Source organism: Falco peregrinus, chromosome 12 (assembly GCF_023634155.1).
Source record: "Falco peregrinus isolate bFalPer1 chromosome 12, bFalPer1.pri, whole genome shotgun sequence".
In the NCBI taxonomy this organism is placed as follows: domain Eukaryota; kingdom Metazoa; phylum Chordata; class Aves; order Falconiformes; family Falconidae; genus Falco; species Falco peregrinus.
Genome location: NC_073732.1, coordinates 21,119,004 through 21,143,014, shown reverse-complemented (window position 1 = coordinate 21,143,014; position 24,011 = coordinate 21,119,004). Strand labels below are relative to the sequence as shown.

The following is a 24,011-nucleotide window of genomic DNA, read 5'->3' as shown; positions in this document are numbered from 1 at the left end:
GTAATGTATTCAATTTATGTCCTACATAAAAGTTGAGATCAGCATCAATGACTAGATCCAGTCTGCAGCTTTAATTCAAACAAACAGTGTTGCTGACAACATTATTTCTGTGGGCAAGGACTCTGTGTCGCAAACTTACATATCAATCTTCAAATTTCACTTCAATGCAGATGTCCCTCTTCCGATGTCAGAAATTTTATGGCAAGTAGTCTTGGTGACGAGCCAAGATTTGACACGATCTAACTATCTAATAATGGGAAAATTCATGGTGAGACAGTGCCATTAATACCTTCTTATGCAGCAGAATGAAAACCTTTTCTTGTTATCTGTCTGCTGTGCACATATAGGACAGAACTATTGCTATAGACTTATGTATTTTCCAGCCAGAGAGATTATTCTAATCTTTTAGTCTGACATTTTATAGCAAGAGTCAACCATATTCCCTAAGTAGCTCCCACGTCAGATACTTTAACTTGTCAATGTTAATTTGGATTACATATGTGTAGTCTTATGTAGACAAGCCCTCAGTTTACTGTCCCTGTGAAATACATTTCTTGTCTAGATATGCTAATGTTCAATGACCCACACCAACAGACACATATGCCTCATTTCCGTCTGAATCTATCTGGACTCAGCTTCCTGCTATTGCATCTAAATATATTCCAGGCATATGCTTTGAGGACTTGTCCATCGTTTCAGTACGATCTAGCTTGTGATATGTGAAACTGATAAGTATGTACTTCCACAGGTGTTTTACAAAGACTTTTACCCTAATTGTATTTATTATTTAGGTCCACCATCCTTAGATTCCCTACAAAAATCAGGCAGATCCATTCACAGTCAGGTACACAGTTCAGCTTTCTACACTGCCTCTATACAAGCTGAGATAATGTCCATACACAGCAGGTCCATTTGCACACAAAAAGGTTTGCACATTTGCACAAGGGTTTGAATGCTCAGCCAAAGTCAGAAAACCTAAGGCTCAGGTAGTTCTACCTCTCGGTGAAAGTATTTTGTACACTTCTTTAACCTTGAAAACAGAACATGCAAGATAGTGCCATCACCTACAGATGACACAGTAAGTGTATGCCACATTAGCACTACTCTACCAGCATTCCAACAGGAAATTATATTTTGTAGAAGATATTTTACTCTACTGGCATTATAATCAGTGTCAAGGCCATCAGAGAAAGCGTTAAGCACACAATAAAGTCTGCCAGAAGGTCTCAATTGTTTGTGCAACTGCATATGCCTTTACCCCTGATGGTATCCCCCAAACCAAGTGAGAATAATCTTTTTTATGAATAAATCACTTTAAATTCAGATAAATGCATGCTAGAGCAGTGAGATGCTCTGGAATACTGAAAACAGCTTGTGAATGAAAAAATCATTTGCTAGTACAAAATAAGGGCGTTGCTGCATTGTCTGCAGGAGATAGCAATGCTCAGCCTTCTGGGGGATACAGCAAGGAAAATTCAATGCAGCAGGAAATCTTTCTAAACAAGAGGTTGGCCACCTGCTAAAAACAGTATGCATTTTGTGTTGTAAAAACTACGCTACTCCTTCAGGTAGTTTTAAGGAGTCATCTAAAAACAGTCCTCTTCCTAACAAAAAAAAAAAAAAACCCAAGGAAAAAAACCCCTTACAAACCCATACAAAGTAGAAAAATTCTTCAATAAGGACTTTTTATTATATTATATTATATTTTGCTCCTCTGGCCACCACCACTGAATTGAATATGGAATTTCTTCCATCCTTTTTTTTTTTTTTTTTTTTTTTTTGTGTGTGTGTGTGTGCCTGTTTTGCAGACTGAAAAAAAATAACTGTAAGTCAGTTTTCATTCAAGATGCCACACTCACAACCAAAAGGACAGGTTATTATACCATTAAAAATAAGAAATAGTTTAATGGTTAAAATTTTGCACTGACAGTGGAGCACCTTTTGAATGATAAATTCTCATTTTAAAGGAGAAAAGGGACTATCACAATCACTGTCTGAATTCCTACATAACAGACAATGCAATTTCACACAATAATTCTTACATCAGTCTCCTGCCTTCTGATGTGCAAGAAAAACTACTTTACATGTCACACCCCACAAGCAAAAGACTCAGGGATTCCTCAGCTTTATCAATGACAATTATCAAACAGATTTACCAAAAAAAAAATTACCATCAACAAGGCAGAATCAAATCCTGGCTCTAAACAATCTTGAACATAGATGAATCAGCACAAGGAAATAACGATAGGATGGGAATATCTCTTAGAGACATCATCTTTTACAGAATGAACACAGGGTAAAATCAAACTATTTTATACTTCACAAAGTTCCTGTAATTGGAGCTCGAAAAGTGGATAAATACTGTAATGGATCTGTTGCTTCATTAGCACACACTGATAACCTGCAGCACAACATCCATCAAGCCCTTCATTCCCTCTGGGGAAGGCCGCTGCGAGTGGTTTACAGAGACGTGAGTCAGGCTCTGTAGGATCAGCAGACTCGTGTTTTTAGCTTCTGTACTGGCTGCAAACAGGAGACCAGGCAGTTCAGGGCCAGAGTGCAAAAGTTGCAGGTTGTTCTCCCTGACAGGTTAACACTTAGACTTGATGATCTTAAAGGTCTTTTCCAACCTAAATGATTCTATGATTCTCTAAGGGGACCAGTGCCAGTTACAAGTAATTTCTGACAGTTTTGAATCACCATGAAGCCATTGTAGGTGACTCCAAATGGGTGAGAAAAAGATCATACTTCAGCCAAGGAAGTTTCAGGCCCATGGGTTAGCATTTGTAACTTGGAGCGTGTCTTGTAACACATGTGTAACTTGTGGTGTTTGTCTGGAAGACTCACAGCTTCATATTTCTGTCTCTGCCTGCCCTTAGACAGTAAGTTAAGAAGTGTAGAAAAGACTGTTACAAGTAGCTCAGATTAGAAAAATCTTCCAACAGCACTAATAAGCCTAGTTGAACATTTCTGTCCATGGTTTAATTAGCAAAAAAGACCCAGGATGAGATTTTCAAAGGTTATGAGACACCAGTCCTATGTTAATCTTAACTTTCATGTTCTATTGCTTCTGTACCTATAGTTTTCTTATTACATCAGCTTTAATTTGGAACAGCTTAATATCTGAAGCACCTTGCTAGTACCACAGAAACAGTGAAGAGAAGTCTACGCTATAAAACTGGAATTAAGTTAAAGCCTGAAAATGTGACCTCTGTCTTCAAGCCTGTCTCAGCTTGTAGATCTGTAATCAAGGCCTAAAGGTCGTCAGTGAGGTCACACGAACTTGCACCGAACAGCCCCGAAACACATGCTGAGCAGGACACTCTCCTGAACTCAGAAACTGGAGGCCCCATTTTAGCCTGCATATAGTTTTTACTGTACATGATTTCTTCACCTTTGAACACTTAATTTTAAAATATGAATATTGCTCTGTGTTTTATTTTTTAATAGAACAGTGATTATACGGGCAGTAACACTGACATCATTCTCGTGCTGTGAATCCCATAGTTACATTAAGAACTGCAAAACACAGATTACTCAGATCAGATAACCTAACCAGTGGGAAATAAACACAAAAAACTCACTTACCATGACAGTTTTGGAATTGCACCAGGGATGAACTTGTCTCTGTGGGCCCTCCGAGCTCACGAGTCCTAAAGCATCATCTGCAACATTTGCCAGGATTGCAGTCCAACGTTGTTGCCCTTGCATTTAAATAAAAAGCCCCTCGGCTAAGCTCTCTCTCTACCTTCCCATTCACTACTGGTTTAAACAGACATTTGATTTTTCTATTCTGTGTTTGCCTGTAACTATTTTTAGCAGCTAATAACTGACACCCTAGGGAGCATGATGTCATCACACTTAGCACTTACGGAGCTCTCAAAAGTGAAAACCAGACAGCAGCAGCTGTCATCATGGTGAGCTGGCTCATTAGGCAAGGGTAAGGGAGTGACACCACCAGAGCTGAGATCAAAAGACCAAACAGGAGGAAGTTCAGTAAGATCTCAAATAAAGAATAGTTCTTTCTTTTGTAAGCAATCTGCAGCCAAGATTTAAAAAATGGTATGCATTTTTTAAGGCTGCTGAATACGTTTTACAGTACTAACAAAAATATAGTCTTACTGGCAATCCTCTTGTCAGCGTTACATGCAAAAATTTTGTGGACTTTTGGAATTAACACTGGTCAACTATCCACACCACAAGGAAAACTACTGAAGAGGCAGCGATTGGCAGCTTTGTTAGTGATCTCAGCAGAGAGGATAAAGAATAAGTGATCATGGACGCTGAACCCATCCATTCATCAATATTTGCTCCCAGTATATTTAGTGATTCATCACCCTAGAAACCTGTTTGGTTGGGTGCATGAAGCATTTCCGATTTCCATTCAAAAGATGGAGCTTCATTCCCTTGCTCATCTTCTAGCTCTTCTTTGCACCTCTCACAGTTTAAGTTCATTTGTCTAAAAATAGCTAAACACAACTGCAGAAATACACAAAAAGACTTAACACTCCCTGTAAGATGGTACCAATATTTCCATCTGTTAAGAAACTCTCACCTTCCAGGACTGCATTATCTTTTCTACCATAACTATATTCCATTGTCTAATCATACTCATCCTTCCACTGACAAGTACACTCAGATTTGTTTTCACCTTAGTTACTTCCAGTTCATAAACCCCCAGGTTATAGATGAAGTTACTTTTGAATCCCAAGTGTATAGCTTTGTACAGTATGCTACTTACTTACATGTCATTACCAGCAAGCTAGCAAAAAGTTAGTCTAATTCTTTTTGAACAACCCAATCTTCCTCAGTATAAGTAGTACCTCCCAATTTTGTCTTATCTCAGAATTTCATCTCAACACACCAGTAAATATATTAAATACAACAGGTCTCAAGACTAACCCCAGAGAAACAACACTAGCAACGTTTCTCCAGCCTTGTCACTTGTTTTTGACTATAATTTTTAATCAGCACTTCAGCCAACTCACAGTTCTTGCGTTCACCATCGTTTCCAAATTCAAGAACAATTTCCTGTGGGATACCAGCTACTGGGATCTCAGTGGATGAAGCCAACTTTCATTACTCCTAAAAAATCAATTCTCATATTGAAATATATTGAGCATTATGATCTACCTTTGATAAAAAAAATGTTGTCATTTATTCCAAAATGGGTCAGTACTTGCTATTTTCCCATCACTGGGGAAAAAAAACACTCAACCAAAACCAAACAAAAAGCCCTACTCTAATTTCCCAAAGAACCCCAACAAATCAAAGCAAAAAACTAAACTCACTACAAACCCTGCATTACTGCGGTTTCTTCAGCATTCTGGAAATTATCTGCATCACCTAAATCTGTCTTACCAGTAAGCTTTGCTTCCATGCCAGCAGCTGTAATTTCTAGAGCATCATCATAATTCACATGATAGAATTACCACTGCTCTCATCAACTATACTGATAGTTAAGGCTAAACATTCATTTGATATTTGGGTCACAGCTACCAAACTGTTAATCTGTATCCTAGCCTTTGTACAAGGCATCCCACTTCCTTCTTATCTGACACTGAATACAAATTTTATCTGCAGCACAGTACACCTCGTTTTGTATGTACACAGAAATTGTAACAGTTGCTTAGGCAAATGGCAAGTACCAATACAGTGACCTAACCAGCAATACCAATTACTGAAGAAATGGTCTGTGATATTTTCATTCAGGAATACCCCTTTATTAACAGTTTTCCTTTTTCTCCCTAAATGCACTTGACACCTTAGATGCCTGGATTCTCATGCACATAGCTAAAATTCATATGAAAGAACTTTTCCTCCACGAACAATTAAACACTTAGAATTTACCTTGGAATTTGTTCCATTCTTAACTATCAGATAGTAATCTCCTGAGGCAAAAAACCTAAACAAGGATGTCTAAATCTCCTAAGTATGTTGGACACACAGTCCCTCACAGCTCAAAATGAAAAGGTCCCTTTTAAGTGTCAAAGGTTATGTCCCCTAGAGAATCATGCTGTGCTTCTTTTGCCCATCCCTTTGAAAGGCTGTATCGGGAAACCTCCTGTTATCAATCACATGAAAAATACCAACTAGTCCCCAAAGCTGAGCTGACGTCAAAGAGCGACATTTAAAGGGTCTGCCTAAACGCAGCTGAAAAGCTTGTTATAAGCCACAGTGTAGCAGCACCCACATCAGACAAGTACAGAGGAATTGCTGGCACCAGAAATAACAGGATGACACAGTAGTAGGCCTAGGGATGTGGAAGCATGCTGCTCACCAAGAGTTTTGCCTAGAGACCCATGTTTGTAACTGATTACTTATTCTCTCCTCACAGACAAAAAGTACAACCAAAAAAGACTGAATAGTAAAGCTTAACAATGGTGCAATGAGTAGATTTGTATGTGTGTATTTTCTTCGGCATTGGAAGAGTTTAGCACCAACACAGATACAGGTTGCATGCATTTTAAGGGCTTGGATTAATTCATTGTTTATGAATACGCATCAGGGAAAAAGAAATTTTCTTTCCACAAAACACACGTGAACAGTGTTAATGTATTTTTCCATTGAATGCATGACATTTGTCAACCACAAGGGCTAAGGATATTTTATGTGTCTATGTATAACTTTTCAAAGTAATTTATTAGAGTAGTTATATTTAGAAGTTAAAGTCTACTTGCTAGAATTTAAAAATGCATTTCCTTTTAGTTGTCTTTGCTACCACTTTGCTCATTTTTTACAAATGTACGAGTGGTTCACTGAATGTCTTGATTTATACATTTAAATCATTTTTTTGTTTGCCCTTGTGCTCCTTCCCTTGAGATTTTCTTTTAGTCCATTTTTATAACACATATTTACCCTTATTTACATATGCAAGAAAATAATACTCAGATTCCTAAATGAAAAATCGGCTTCATCCTTTTGTCATCTCCAAGACTGAATTACCATACTGCATAAACATGTTTCCTTGCTCAGTTCCTAATTTTTCAATTTTGGGAGAATATACTCACCATGCCTTTGCTATTCCATGCTAAGTATGAGGGATTTAATTTTCTAATTTTTTGGCTGGGGGCATCTCTGCTCAGTGTTTCTAGTTTTTATTTTAACTGAAATTACTTCTCTCTCCTCTGTATTACAGAGTACTGTAGCACCACAGATGGTCTGGTTAATCAATTGACATTGCAACCAAAACTGACAATGAAAAAGGACCTGGTCACACAAGAGCTAAACGTCAAATCAAACAAATCAGACAAAATTACATAAAATAGTTAAAATACTCCTATTCTATTCTTTGGCTAATGTGAAATTATTCCTTAACATATATTAAGTAATATTTTCTGTCCAGACATATAAGTACAGTAATTGGCCTTTCACGAAGCCATTTTAGAGAGTCAGTCTAGCAACAGGGTTTCAGAATGGTTTTGTGGCGTGCAGATCACAAAATTCCTTTTCAGATTCCCTCCCATAACTCCTAAATATAACACTGATCATATAGTGGTAAAACTAACCAATGAGTCTGTCCTTAATTCTGTCATAGGACCAATCTGAAATTCATAGCATCATTTCCAAGGCAAACTGCCATTTTTTTCCTTCTGCAGCAGTATCATAGAATCATAGACTACCAGGTTGGAAAAGACCTCAAGGATCATCTGGTCCCAACCACTCCTCGTAAAAGTATGGTCTAGACAAGATGGCCCAGCACCCTGTCCAGCTGAGTCATAAAAGTGTCCAACGTTGAGGAATCCACCACTTCCCTGAGGAGATTATTCCAAAGGCTGATTGTTATCATTGCAAAAAATTTTCCTTTTGTGTCCAGTCAGAATCTCCCCAGGAGTAACTTGTACCCATTACCTCTCATCTTTTTCCACTTGACTCCCTGTAAAAGGGCAGCCTCCATCTTCTTTGTAGCCACCCATTACATACTGGAACATGGTGATAAATTCTCCCCTAAGCCTTCTTTTCTCAAGGCTAAACAAACCCGGTTCTCTTAGCCTTTCCTCATATTGCAGGCTTCTCCGTTCTTGATCATCTTTGTAGCCTTTCTCTGGACCCTCTCCAGCCTGTCCACACCTTTTTTGCATAGCAGGGACCAAAACTGAACAGGGTATTCCAGGTGTGGCCTGACAGGTGCTGAGAAGAGTAGGATAACGACTTTTTTATCTCTGCTGGTGATGCCCTTGTTGATGCAGCCCAGCATCCTGCTCACTTCCATTGCTGTAGAAGCACACTGTTCACCCATATTCGGCTTGCTGTCCACCACGACTCCCAGTTCCCTTTCTGTAGAGCTGCGCCCCATCTGGGGAGATCCCAGCCTGTGCTGCACTCGTGGATTATGTTTTCCCAGATGCAAGATCTTACATTTGTCCTTATTGAACTTCATAAGGTTCTTGTTAGCCTACTCTTCCAGCCTATCCAGGTCTTCCTGCAGGGTGGCTCTCCTTCCCAAAGCATCCACTTCCCCACTCAGTTTGGTCTCATAAGCAAACTTTATCAGGGTACACTTGATCCCATCATCCAGATCACTTATGAAGAAATTCAACAGCATTGGGCCCAACAGCGATCGCTGGGGGACCCCACTTGTGACAGGTTGCCAGTTTGAAAAGCAGCTATTTACCACCACCCTCTGGGTACAGCCTGCTAGCCAGTTCCCCCCACCGCACAGACCACTTGTCCAAACTGTAACGCATCAGTTTCTCTAGGAGGAGGCTGTGGGAAACCATACCAAAAGCCTTGGAAAAATCCAGGTAGACAATGTCCACCACTCACCCCGTGTCAACCAAGCAGGTTACTTTGTCATAGGAAGCAATCAGGTTTGTCATGCACAATTTGTCTTTGGTGAACCTGTTCTGGCTTCTCCCAATCACATGCTTCATTTGACTTCTGATAGCCCCCCCCAGGATTCATTCCATAGCTCTCCCAGGGATTGAATTAAGACTGATGGGCCTGTAATTTCCTGGATTGTACTTTAAAGACCTTCTTGTAGATGGGGGTGATGTTAGCCTTCCTCCAGCCTTTTGGGATGTCCCCAATCTCCACAACTTCTCAAAGATTATGGAGAGTGGCTCACAACAATGCCAGACAGCACTCTCAACACTCTTGGGTGGATAATGTCAGGGCCCATTGATTTGTAGAGGTCAAGCTCCTACAGCTGTTAAAGCTTCACATCTGGTTTTGGTTGTAATGCTGGAGGGTGGGGACTGAAGCAGAGTCCTGCTTTCATGGGCCACCAGGGTCCAAGGTGCCTCATTCTCTGTGGTGTCTGCCACAGGAACATGGCTGTGAAACCATTTACCTAGCTCTGTCTCAGCCCTCTAACACTGCACAGCCTTTTAACTGTTTCCTGCAACTCAGCCACCCGACCCAACAGATCATCAACCTGTGCACATATTTTGCAGGCACTTAGACTTTCTCCAGGAGAAGGGCCTGGGCACTTTTTGCAACTTACCATCTGTACTGAAGTCTCCTTCCTCACTGGTTCTGTCTGGGTGGAAGCATCAGACACCTCGGGCTTTCTCTGTAGAAACACTGGTTTTAACTCTCAGGAGAGCTGCCACCTCCTGGGCTCTCTGCTCATCCTTGGGTCTCCCTGGCACTGGGAGCCCCTCAGTACACCTCGATGGAGCACTCCACCACAGGACTCGCTGCTGCCACCACTGCGTGCCTTGCCACTATTTACACTGTCAACCTCATTTTAAATATTGCACGTATCTCCTGATGACATTATCAGCTGAATTCGATGTCCTCTGTATAAAGGGCCACTTAACAGGAGGAGGAAGTTTCTTCTTACTACTTTATTTAGGTATGGTGACTGCTTATGTAAGAACTGGTGATGAATGTCAGCCAAAAGGAAGACGTCTTTTCTTGCACCATGAAGCATATTACTGTAATTGTGCCCCTGCTTCATTTAGGTTACAAATAGTTTCCTATGAATATTATGTTAAATCAGAACAGACCTTTTTATGGAGACACACACAGGAAAAAAAGCTGGTGCTTATATTTTTAAGTCCCGGTTGCAGCAGTAAGTAAAACACACAGTGACTATCAGGATCAAATCGTAGCATCTGTCTGTAAAGATCTGTTGGTATAGAGCTGTCACCCATATGGCTTCTTGTCTTGTATTAAACAAGACAAGTGCAACAGAGAAACATGAAAAGTGTTAATAGTGCTGCAGGTCAGACACAAAGGGCAGAGAATTCAAGAGATCTTCTGAAGCCAAGCCTTGCATGCAAAATTATCAGTAATGACATTTGAAGAAAAGTATTTTTAACCACGAATAAAAGAATTTAATCCTTTTTGAAATAAAAAAAAATCCATGCATTTTAATGAAAAGCCAGATTTTACATATATTCCTTTTCAAGTAAATACTGCTTCAAGTAAAAACTACTGCTCTTCTTTTGATTACAAATTTCTCTCCTTTTCAGAGATCTAATTGAACTAAACCGCACAATTTATGATTTTGCCAGGGACTTTTACGAAAGCCAATCCTGATTAGAGAAATAACCTCCCATCTCTAGGAAGGAACACAGAGGAGGAGAGTCCTTGAATCTGACTTTAGATTCAGTTACAAATGCAACTCACAGATCTAAGGTACTCTTCCATTGACTGTCTTTCAGACAAACTACTCAGCCTCTGCACATGAAATCTGAATGTCATACAAAGAACAGGGAAGAGGTCTGAAGGGAAGATGTAAGCTTCCCAGGGTGATGGTGTACAAGGAAAGAACATTATCAATATTAGGTTTGCAGTCCTAGGTATGTTACCTTTTGCAGTGACCCTACATGGACTGGGTTTTTACCATTGCTTAAGTTTAATACCTAACTCAGGGGCTTAAGGTAGGCAGTTAGTTTATCTAAGTCTCCTATATAATCAGTGAAGAGTGTCAGGCTCCTCTAGAGCTGCTTCAGAGCACAAGCCATATTTGTGGCTTCTGAATTACTTTCTGAAAGAACATCCTCTGCACTAATGTCTCAACAGCCCAGGAAAATTTGTCTTCCTCATTTAGGCACTTATGTTAGGCATGTAAGGTTAGGCAATAGGAACTGCCTTACACACCTCTTTTCCATGCACCCCACTGCTACTCCTTTCACAAATTTTGCTGAAGCTGAAAGTAGCAGATTTTATCAGTGCACTAACTGGTTCAACCACACTCCTTCCTGCTCCGATACTTCTGGTTGTTTGCATGGCTAAATAGTGTGTCAGTCTTTGATCCCCTCTAGGGAGCATGCGCTCTTTGACTATTTTTAGTATCTCATCTACGACCATCTTCTCCAAGACGAAAGATGCCCCTCTCTGTATAACATGGGATGATAACGCCTGTGTATGTTTGCGAACTGTTTACATACTGATAAGTGAAAATCCCTAGAGGCATAGCATATTGTATTTTCATAATTAGATACATAGTATGACTATTACAGTCTCCTGTATTTCACCTGAATATAAATTTATTTACTTCTTGTAATTTGTCACACCTCAATAAAATCAATTCCCCATTTCTGAGAAGACAGCAATACTGATGAATAAAAACTCCAGTCTACTGCATGTCCTCCCTCCTGTGATTTGTGGGCATGGAAGACACTGATAGATTTTCTTTGCTGAGTAAAAAAATTCTGTAACAACAAGTAACATGGAAGAGAAGGCATAAGCTTTTTGAAGCGAAAAATTACAATAAAATTCTTATGGAAGAGACAGTACATTAAGCATGTGATTCCCTGCCAATAGAAACAGTCTACACTGATTATATAGATAGGCAGCAAAGAGTGTAATCACTGTTCTGGGATCAGACAGAGATACAAGCCAGGAGGCTCCAGCAGCTTGGTTCCATCTCTCTCAGAGATGCTGCGGAACACACTGAGTCCAGATCCAGCCTACAGGTGATAGTATGGACCACTACACCATGTCTTTTAAAAGTGACCCAGCCACAATAGCTGTTAGCTACCCAGAGGAGGAAAGACAGAGGGAAGCCAGGCTCGCTTCGTTACTGAGCAGATGTCAGTATCTATCACGGAGGTCACAGAGATGTAAACGGCTGCAGAAAATATACCCAGCTCCACAGCAGTCACTTTACAATGGGAAATACGGAATCTGTCACACTAAGGATTTATAAAAGGGTAAAGACACACAATATATAGCACAGTACCATATTCAGAAATCCATATCTCCATCCCTCTGGAGACAATGTGAAGAATTTGCATGGTATTGAGCAGGTCTTAGGGAGCCGCTTAGGAAATCCTGGGGGTATTCTATCCAGCCATCCTGCTATATAGGAATTTCTGTAATTCTTAGCAGGGTAGTACCTGAATACCTGCTTGGATTACTCATGTTTCTGGGACACAAATCTACCTGGATATTTAGGCAAGAACTTTTTAGGAAACCACAAGGTAGGAAAATCTAAGCCTGTGTATTGTTAGTTTTGATTTTTTGAATTTCCGTTCTGGATTATACATCACCATCCCAAACATAACTAGAAATTCAAGCCCAGGCCACGATGAAGTTGCTTTCAGATGCACAGATGTAAATATAAATACTGCTTTGGTTCGACAGATGAGGAGAACATGAGACCTGGACCTCTTTTACAAGATCTGGGTCTGTTCCTAGGTCTGTTACCAAGCTGCTCATTGATCTTAGGCACTTGCTTCCTTTTTCTGTGCTTCCATTTCTGTAAAATAAGGTCATGATATTGACCTTCAGTATAAAACACTTCGCGATCTGTGGATGAAAACTACTAAATAAGAACTAACTATTATCATTAGGTATGAAGCAAAAGTCCAGTTTTCTAGTTCAGACTTACTTGTGACTGTAATGATAATCTCATCAAAAGAGTTTGGCCTAAAATGGCAGAAGTCTCCTAAGGATAATTCAGAGTATTGTAGTGCTGTTCTGTTAGAAATCCTAGCTTTATTGAAACTCAAGTCTCAAAGTCTAGCCTTACCTAAACCTCATCACTGGTGCATCACCGTAATTCATAGCTGCATTTTGCAATTTAAGAGTTAGAATGCCTGAAAACAGAATTACTCTTTGCTCTCAAAACAGTTTTCTGCTTTACTACAAACTGAAAACAAAGCAGGTACAAATGGACAGTTATAATTTCAAGCTTATTAGATTTTAAAAAGCCATCCAGAAAATTACTCAAAGTATATCCTGTGTTTCGGTAAGACCAAAAATATTACCCACAATTTCATAAGATTTCAGCTTTTTCTTGACAACCCCACTGCTCCTTTTGGATGGTTTTTAGTCTTTTTTTTTAAACCTCTTTAATAGGCAAACTGAATCTTGCCTCCTGACAGCATACCAACACACCTAAAACAAGAAAGTATACCTGCTGAATATTTCTTTTGCTACAAGCTTCAGATCAAGCCTTTGATGAGAAAAACACATTCTCTTTCTAAAGCTGAAACACGTCCGCAAATACTGATGCAATGCATCTGCTTTATTATAAAGAATATCCTTTTTAAGAAAAGACTCTGAATTCACATTCCCAACCCAAAAATTTCCTAGTCTGATAGCACTACTAAAATACCTCCCAGAGACTAGATTCAGCCTTAATTCAGGTTCATCTGGCCAGCAGAGAATTAAGGAAATCCAACAGCTGAGCCTAAACACCTCTAACAGCTTCTATGCCAACTCCCATATTCCCTCCACACCAAAAGTAGCCAGGGAGCGTTCCTCAAAACCAAATGTTTAAGAGGAAGATGAAAGAATCCCAATTCAAAGTGGGCAATTCAGGAGTAGTCCAGCTCTAGATGGTATTTCTTTTTAACCTCCACTGAACATTAATGATTATAACTCTAAATTTCTAACTTGTTTTATGATCTTCTTACTACATTACATCATGCTACCCTGTGTATAAAAACAATGGAATGAAAGCCTCTAATTTTAGCTGTCATAAGTTAAAGAATAAATGGCAGCAGAAGCTTTCACTTATAATTGCAGGATTTTAGGTAGCTACAGAAGACATTATCTTTTCTGTATGTGAACAAATGCTCAACCTTTTCAGCAAAATTTCAGAAACCATAAGAAGTTGTGTGTGCTCAAAAGTTAATGGTGAAGGTGTTACTACGCTCAGAAATAGAGCGGACTTTTCCATGTCACATTCAGCTTATCAATAACCAAATTATTTATGTTGTAATAGCAGATGTCTCTCTCAGCTTTTTGTTATTGTTATGCAACTAGAATAGCTTTCAGAATAGCTTTTGGCTGAGCTTGAACAGGTACACAATAAATTCAGCTAGAATCGACTTTTATGCTGAAATGCTATTGCAGTTCCATAGATGAATGTTGAGTGACATAGAGTATGCAATTATGCAAGAAGACTGTTTGCAACAAGCCATCTTGGAAGTACTTCTATTTGTGAGAGGATTTTTTCATATTCTGAATCTGAATACATTAAAAAGCCTGTAATCAGTTAATAGAGTCAAAACTGCAATTCTTAATTCTGAGTATCTTCTGTAACAAAATGAGCTTCTCAGTTTTTGTGATTAACTTACAAACAAAGCCAAAGACAAGAAGCTGGTTTAGAAAAATCAATGCAGGAAATCATTGCAGTTTTCCCATAAATATTTCTCCCTTGGAAACCACTGAAATTTACACTCTTTCTCATGCATTGTATAGGGCTATAGGCAATTACAGCACTTCCCACATATAATAATACAGATCTGAGTAAGATGTTGCATAAATGGATTTAAAAATCATATGCAACCTCCTGGCAAATTGCCAAAGTGGCCCTTACGCTTACAAAATAGTGCATCAATCTAATCTAATCTCTGTTTTTACACATATATGACAATATTGCCACAAAACTGCTTTCTTTAGCTGTTTATTGTCATGACCTTGAAGCTCAGGATAATGTATTTTTTTATTCTATTCAGTATCTTCACACAAGGGTATCTACAATCATTATAAAAAAATCGCCAGTCGGAGGAGTGGGAAAAAAAAAAAGGGACTTCAAGTGCTCAGTTTCTAAATTAAGCTACATCTGAAGTTAAAAATAGCCCTTCCGCCTGAAGATGCTATGCTGCCTGAATTTAAATAGCCTGTTTCTTTCCCCGACAGATAACATTTATTGTGTGCTCTGCTGCAAAAAAAAACCCACCTCCTATATGGAGGCTACCTTTTTTTCAAATGCAATTTCACTTCACCTAAGATGACAGTATTAAATAAGGAGTCAGTGATCTAGCCAGGATGTGTATCAATTTTCCATAAATACATTTCTGAAATTTTACTAAATTGACCTAAAAATATGCATGTGTATATAGGTGTATATACTAGGTGTATCCTAGCTCTTTCTGCAGATTTTTCTGGGAAGATCTACAGTAAGAATATATTGCCTGAAATGTAATCAGATTCCTATAATACATATCCTAAAAGTGCTTATGCCTATCCCTACCAACCTCTTTTGTTTTCATTTACTTTCATATATCTATATTTTAGACATTTCATTGCCGATTCTAGATAAAAAGAATTACTAAATGCAATTACACACACTATACGTGAAATGGTTTGCTCACTGTTCTTCCCCAAAGCACTGAATGAAAAAGAGTTGAAACTCTATTCCATTCTCTCTGAGCCCAACACAGAGCCAGTATAAGGATAACTATCTATCGATATTCCTACTGTGACCAGAGGCTGAGTGGTCAGAATTAAGTCACGCAAGGCCTGCTTGTGCTACTCAGGTAGAGTAACTCAGGCCCTGGCTTTAATCTGCATGCAGATTAGATACAGTAACAATTCCTCCAAGCCATCCAGCCCCTTCTCACCAAAGCAGGTTAGTTCTTTCAGTTAAAATTTCTAGTGTACCAACCAGCATAGTTTTAAAGTTTCAAGCGCTGTTTTCATGCTCATCCCTGGAAAACTGTTAATTTTCCTCAATATTCATTCTGCATTTACTGTGCCGTAATTTCATAATTTTGTAAGACTTCAAATTAATCAGATTCACTTCTGCATCTGAGGCAATAAAATAAGAAATGCGTACTCCTGATGTGCAAAAATGAAACTTGAATCTTGCTATACCAAGACAACCTTACTTTCCCCCCTCTTTATTAAATTGCATATTTTATATGAGCACTCCCAAAGGAATAGCACAGAAAGACTCAGGAATAAGTAAGTGAAAGATGAGATGGATATAAGTACTCCTCTTACCCCCGAGCAAGACTCTCACATTGCAGTCAATTTGCGGACTAAAAGCTTGAAAGATCCCTGAAAGCTTTATAAACATCAATAATATCTGCAATGATGTAAGCCAAAGGCAATGATCTAAATTCTGCAGTCCCTAATTGAATAAAACACCCATTGAGTGCAATAGGAATTGCACTCAATTAAGCTGTACAGTATTTCAGGTCTGTAGCATTTTACATAATGTTACAACATAGCCCCTACAAGTAATTTTATTTGCACAGGGCAATGTTTGCAAGATGCAGGTCTCTGCGAAAGTAGGCAGGACTGGAACACCCGTAGGTAGTTCAGTCATGTAGTTTCAGTTGAACCAAACTGCAGTCATCAATCGACACCACATTAAGGCATGATGCCTACTCACTTACCTAGGTGAAACTCTAAGTCTGCTTTCATTTGTAGGCCTGAAACAGCAAGGTCAGTCATGTTACAGGAGGGCTGAATTTGACTCAAATTTTAGATAGAATGGGAAAGAAAATTAAAACCTTGTGAAAGTTGACATGTATGTCCATAGCCCATAATACTCATTGAAGTAATACAATTTCTCTAAACAAGTTACCCAAGGTATAGTATCAGCTGTTAAACACTTACCTATAAACAGGTACGTGTGGCAGAGTGCTATCATGTTACAGAATAGTTTATACAACATAACCTGTGTCAGGACTGACAAGGCTCTGAGACTTCAGCAATCCTCGAGCTGTTAGACCCCTTACTCAGCTTTATTACCAAGCATGTGAAACGAGAGCCACATGTGTTGCTGCTGAGGAATCAAGAGAGGAATCAAGTCAGTCAGCAGCACTGGCACTGCAGATGGTTCGGTATCAGTTCTGTTTCTGGGGAAGGATCACGGCTGCCAGAAGTTATTCGCATTGCACTGTATCAGAGAGCTTCACAAAAGCATGTAATAATGCATGTAATGAGTCTCTAGAATCATGTTTGTGAGGCCTGGAGAATGTTTATTTTTCCAAATATGAACTACTGAGTCATCCTGTTCATTTAAGACAGACTGTATTCTCTTCTCGGAGAGCTTTGAATCACTATTATCACCAGATAACAGATGTTGCTCTCCAGGAAAGTTTTTCATACAAGCTCGTATAATCATACTGATTATTTCAACTTGACCTTGTAACTACAGTAGAAAAGCAAGATGAACTGGGGGATCTCAGAGGGCTGTGTGCTGTAGTACTTATCTAAGTAACTAGGCCCTGAATAACATGACTACTCAAGACACTGCACAAAGAATAACAGATAACATCCATAGTCTTATAAGGTAAATACTACTTATTCCCAGCTTACATAGGGGAAGAAGGAAGCCCTAAAGCGTTTAATGGACATGTCCAACATCAAACAGTAAATATGTAACAATTCAGGAATAAGTGATCCAAAGTTCAGAAGAATCTATGTCTCTTTGAAACTTCGAGCCTACAGATGTGCAATGAAACTCAAGTTAAATCACTTGAAAATAGAACTAAAAGTATAAATTGGAAGCTTTTAGTGAAGTGCTTTAAAATGCCCACCTTCTGACAGCCACTTCTGTTTAAAACCACGAGACATTTTCTCTCTAATTACTTGTTCAAAGTGAACCTTAACAATGCACTTTAAAAGAGATGTCGAAAAGTATTGTGATACATACTAAATTTCAATCTTTGCTAACTATGCATATTTCTGGTCAAGTAACAGTGAATGTCCTTCTGCATGGCTTTATTGTGTTCCTGGATAGAAACTGGATGATAAAGCACATTTTCACCACTCTTTTTGAAAAATGCCAGTAACTGGCAATTTAGAATCAGGCATTTACATTGTAACTATTCCTGTGCCTTCTGGTGCCACTTTAACTAAGTTCATGCAATTAAATTATTTCTCTAATGCCCTGAACACATGCATTTCATGATTCTACATCAGAGTTCTAGAGTTAAGTCACCAGGTCCCAGAAGTAATAGAGCTATGCTTATTCATAGCAGTGGACAGTCAGGGCCAGGTAATGCAATAACATCTTGGGCTCCAAACAGCAGCCACAAAATGCAGAACCATAGGGCTTTGGTTACATAAAAATGAATTAGTAAATTTTTCATCAGACGGTCTCATTAGTCACTACAGTCAGGGATTAAAACTCCCAGTATTCCTTTAAGAGATATACTGTTCATTAACAATCAAAACAACAAAAAAACCAACAACCCAACCACAAAAACCTCACCAAGCAACAACAACAACAAAGGTAATGCCAGATCATGGATAGATGATGCCTATCAGACAAAATAATTTATCAGGTCTTGGGACAATGCAACTCTAAGAGCAAAGGCCACAGTTTATGCCGAGTTGTCCATTGCAGAGGCAGTACTAATACTGTTATCAATAATGATTTGCTCTGTCATACACTAGAAACTACTGTTCACTCAGTGTTATTCACCATTTATTTTTTGCCTTCTGCTTCTTAACGGATGAGGAGTTTGGCCTGCTGAATGTTTTTATATATTCTTGCACTTATCCAGCATGTCTCAATCTTTCTAGGATACCCATTGCTTCTCTTTGGTCATCTTAACTTGTCTTCCGATTCATGACTAACTCCTCATTTTCCAACCTGCGCCACACTCTTTCACTCTGGTCTGAAGCCTGACTTTTCATCAGTGGATCAATTTGCATTGTTAATTCTTCCTCTTCTTTTCTATATATTCAAAAGTAGAATATAAAGAACTGGAATTCACCACTCCAGAGGTTCCAGCAATAGACACTTCATTAAAAGGGTCAAATTGCACAACAGCACTTACACTGTGTCATGGGCAAATACTGTATTTCAAACTTGAGTGTCTGTCTCTATCCAGCCTATCCTCCCCAGCTTACCAGCCCAAACCCTGCATTACCAGCTTCATTGAGATGCGGTAGGAACACTGTCTCTTCCGAGCTTGCTCCCTGGAGCTCTCACTTGCTTAGATTACTTCACTCCCAGTACGAGCACCACTAAAACCACTTAGTTCCACCTAACCTTACAGATTTTCTTCATTACTTCCAGGCTGTTTGCCTCCTGATTTTTCAGACTTGTTGCGGCTGAACTGCCTATCTCCTGCCTCACGCCTTGGAGCTACAAATACCTTGCCCTCATTGTTGACAGACGTTATACTGAGAACAACTCACAATGCATTGCCTTCATTTCCTTCTCCTCCTTTCAGCTTCTCTCTCTCTCCGTCCCACTGTCTAAAAGTAAACGCTGTTATCTGCATAATACATTCACAGACCATTTTCAAGTTGGAAAGAGAGATGGAGAAGCGAACAGACAGGAAAAAGGTGAGCAGAAAGATAAATACTGAGGCTTGCTACCCACCATCTTCTCCAGAAAGGTTTACCTCTGGATCTCCCACTTGAAAACCTACTTTACTAATTAACATGCCTTATCTAGTTGTCATCATGTTATTTTTCTGTCAGAAGACACCATGTAGAATAATACAAAAACCAAAATTATCTTCTTGTGGTTTACTTCCAAGATTACTAAAAATGGTGGAATCGTATGGAATACTGATAAACTAGGAACTTTAGATAATGGTAAATTTTCTTTGAGCTGATTTTTTCTTCCAGTGTAAGCATTTAGCTATTATTCATATCTTACACTGCTTGAAAGTAATATCCAGAACAGAGATGTCAAAAAACCCCAGTAACAATTTTTAAAAAGAGGAAACAGGTCTACTTTCTGAACAAACATGTTTTCTCAACAGCCTGATGAAAAGATCGTTTTCACCTCAGACTAAAATTGTCACTCTCAATTCTCTCTCTCACATATACACATCCAGACTCACCGATGTGCTCCAGTTGTTTGGATAATGCAAAGCTATCATAAACACATCTGAATGCATAGTAACATCTAAAATTTAGCAACTGGGATTTACCATGCTAAATGAAATGCCCCAAATGTGTATTTCCACTGGGGAAACATGTGAGTCAAACCCACACTCTCTATGTATTTGCAATAAGAAGGAAATAAGAGTGAAATAAATACATGTGCTTTACTCTCGTTAATACATGTTGTGCCCATCCCAGCATATAAGATTGCCAGGATGTGAAGCGCACGCGTAGGTGCAAATATATTGAGCAGCAAACAGTTATTTTGATGAAACAGTTACTATTATGAACTTTGATACGTTAGAAATTCTACAGCAAAACGATACAACAACCTTGTCAATTGTCCCTTTCTCCCAGGAAGCCAGCACACAAACAGGGAACTGTACCAACAAACACGTTCTTGACTAAAATAATTAAAATGTAGTTCATTTAAAACAGCAACAAAAATAAACAACCCCAAACCAGCCACTTCAGTTATATGTGTCATAGTCCAGACTACATGTAAATACTTCATAGAAGCTTCTGAGGTTACTGGGAGCTTCCAAATGGATGTTATTTGCCTTCTTTCCTATATATTATTTATGTGCCCTCACGTGCAAAAGAACAAGATGTGGGCTCATTCTGCAAGGCACTTATTACCACCAGCTTCCACTGACAGGATCAGTTCCAGAAAAAAGAAAAAGCTGCAATCTGGAGGCTCTATTTTCTTATTGCCCACAGGTAAGCAAAGAGTTAGCCTATGAGCCTGCAAATGTCTATTTAAATAGACAAAATTTAAAAACGATAGTAGTTCATCATGTTCAACATCTTATAGATTAGGGCTCAACTCCAGATTTTCAGTTTCCAGTCGATGTGGCCTATTATATACATACAGTACAATGAAGACTATTCAGAACTTCCCATTTGCCTTAGAGGCAACCACAGTTAATGCTCTGTAATCTGCATTACAACACACTGTGGGCTTTTTTTGTTTTTGATTAATTCTTCTGAAAATATTTTTGGGATGAGTGGATGTGTATGGTGAATGTAGTGGTGAGAAAGGCTGTGGGATTCATAATTATGAAGAGAATAAAATCCTGACCTGCTGTATATGCAGCACTACTAAGATTTCATTGTTCAAATTAGGCAAAACCTCCCTGCTATTACTAATTTCAAGGTCAGCTACACATAAAGCAAAAAAAAAAAAATGGTAACGATACTCAGTGTTTTGAATAAATCTAGACAGAGCTGTTAATAAAATAGAAAAGAAGAATCCTCACTTACCTCAATAGTTGTAAGCTGTTATTTCATACTCTGTAAACTTTCACTCCCTACTAACTAAACAAAAGTTCTGCAATCTTGATGCTAGAATAGCTCTCAAATACATACTGCAGAATACCAAAAAAGAGAAAGCCTATGTTGTCCTTACTAGCAGGCATCTCTCCAGGGATGATTGGTCATTACCCTGGCAACCCTCACAAATGGCAAATGACGTAAAGAGAGTGGGAAAAAAGCCACTGAGAGCAGAAAGCACTATATGCATTACAGATAGTTCTGAGAATCCATGCTCATATATGCATTAAATGGCTTCAGAGCAGCACAAGGGACCTTCCATTTTGCAGATATGCCTGCCAAGGTGAATACAAAAGTTTCCAGTTTTTTTCTTAATCAAAGCATTGGGAGCATCTTTAAGTCTTCAATTGAAGCAAATTGGTTTCTGATTATTTTAATAATTCAGACATCAGCTTTATTCTTTTCTTCAACCCTGTTAAAATTTCCCATTAAAATAGCTCACAGTGGTATTCAGACAAGAGCAGCTGTATTGTTCATTATTCCTTTCCACTTTATTTATTCTTACATAAAGTTACTTATTAATATATTTACTCACATTAGCTTTCATACCCTCATTTTTCCCAACAATGCATTTGTACAAATTGTACGAGTTCTTGTGTTTACATCATTAGAAATAAACATATTAGCAGCTGTATTTAGTGTTACTGATAACTATACTCTGCCCAAAGATGACACAATTCTAGCCAAATATCAGAGAAAAAACTAAAAAGTGTTTTATTTTTGCACAGCATGATCACAGTGAATTTGACCACACTATGATGTGTGCAACACAAAGTTAGAGAAATGTGGGTGTGGTTAATTCTTCCACAATTAGATGGAAAAAAAAAATCAAGCAAGATAAAGAGGAAATCTGCTTTGAGATTCTCTAGCGTTTGCACCGCTCTTCTCTACACCACTAAGTAAAACTGAAGGAACTCTGGGTACAAAGCCCAAGAAAAGCAACTTCCACCCCTGCTCACATATGTTACCACTTACAGTTCAGGATCAGGCATCCTTTTACTTGCTTTTCTTCGGACATTAGGATTTCTGGATTCCTAAATGCATATAAGCCAACTTTCAAAAAGCATACTGGAAAGCATTAGCACTCAGAGCATTTTATAACCTAAAGGAAAGGGCACAATTCTCAGAGATGAAATAAGAACAACTGAGGAAGTAAGTGAACTGAGGTAGCTGCTCTAACCACTCAGCTATTATGTAAAAGGTGGATGGGAATGGCTCTACCATGACTACTGAGTTTAGTGCTGAACTCCTGAAGAAAAAACATTAGATGTATTTGAACTCTGCCCCACTTCAAACCTGAAATGAAATAGAAGTAACCAGCAGCTGCACCTAGGATATTTCTGCACCTAGCTGCCTAAATTCAATTAGCTAAAACTTTTTGGAGTAAAATTTAGCATTCATTGAAATTTAGATGCATTCAAATGTAGGTGTCCTTGAAGAAGAGGATAAATGAGCTTTAGAGGCCCAGCTTGTTTATACAAGAATAAAGGCAAGAAGCTTTGCCAATACCTAAGTTAAAAAATTACATCCAGGTCTTTCAAGAGCAAAAAAACTATAACAGTAGGAAGAATCAGCCTGTTAAGTGCAGCATATACATTTCTACCAAAGAAATCCTCTTAAAAACCACGATTTTCTAAGTGTAACAGAAGCCAGACTCTCAACTGATAATTGTACAGAGAAATACACGTACTGCTCCACCAAATAATGGAGTTGATGTAAGGGAAAAATCTTTATCAGAACAGTTGCTCTGGAATAGCGAGATTTCCTTACAGATGCAGCAACATGCAGAGCCCCTCCGTTTCAGGGTGTGGCAAAGGCATGACATTGCTGCACCATTCCTCTGCACCTGGAAACAGTCTAGTGACACTACGCATGAATTAGCCTTACACTGGTTGCTGTTGGCCTGACTGGAGATTTGACTGAATCTTGACCAGCTCCACAATTTGGAAACAGAGTAACAAGAGGGAAGACAAATACCTTCACTCATTCTTTTTCCACTTGTTTCCAGTGTTAGATCTATACAGAATCACCATCTACCTGAGAGAAAATGTAACCACATCAGCAGCAAGGCCTCCTGATTGTCCTCACGACTAGAGCACGGGAGTGAGATTTAAGAAGATCCAAGTTACTTAACTCAGCTATCCTACTAGCTTGCTGGAGGGTTCTCACGTTTCCCCAGCTGTACGACAATGAAGATTCTGACTCCTTTAAAAAGAGCTTTCAGTGCCATCACTGAGAAGGTTTATATAAGAAAGGGCTTCATGTTTATTATTTTCAAAATCTACTATCCCCCTGCAATCCAGAAGGCAGTACACTTGTATCGTGACAATTTTCCAAAAAGGCTGAATGAGCCATTGCAAGCGACTGGATTTTATGACAAAACAAGTAATGAACAGAAAAGATATCCGAAAGATAATGCTTGATTAGGTGTACTTTATTTATTTGCTGAAGACAACTAATTTTTAATATATTTAAACTTTGACATCATACTAGCAAATGTTCTTCTGGGTTATAATTGACAGAGCTATCTTGATCTGAGCAAAGTGAAACCTCAGTGTAACATTACCTCTGATATTACACTTTTCCTGACAGGAGGACAGCAAGCACTGTTTTGTGTTTAGAAACCTCAAAAGGCAAAGTTCAGCGATATGTAGGTGGCCAATGCATACTCTATGCTTTCTGTAAAT

At 38.8% G+C, this 24,011-nt stretch overlaps 1 protein-coding gene across 2 annotated transcripts in view; it reads right to left on the bottom strand.

Annotated features, from left to right (window-relative positions):
- GNB4 (G protein subunit beta 4) overlaps window positions 1–24,011 on the bottom strand; it is a 78,058-nt gene that overhangs the window by 45,622 nt on the left and 8,425 nt on the right. The window contains exon 1 of one of the 2 annotated variants that reach the window (XM_055817519.1): window positions 3,589–3,709. The exons of the other annotated variant lie outside the window; for it this stretch is intronic. The gene's annotated coding sequence lies outside the window, so the exon portion shown is untranslated. Of the gene's footprint in view, window positions 1–3,588; window positions 3,710–24,011 lie in introns of those variants that run through there. 2 annotated transcript variants of the gene reach the window in all.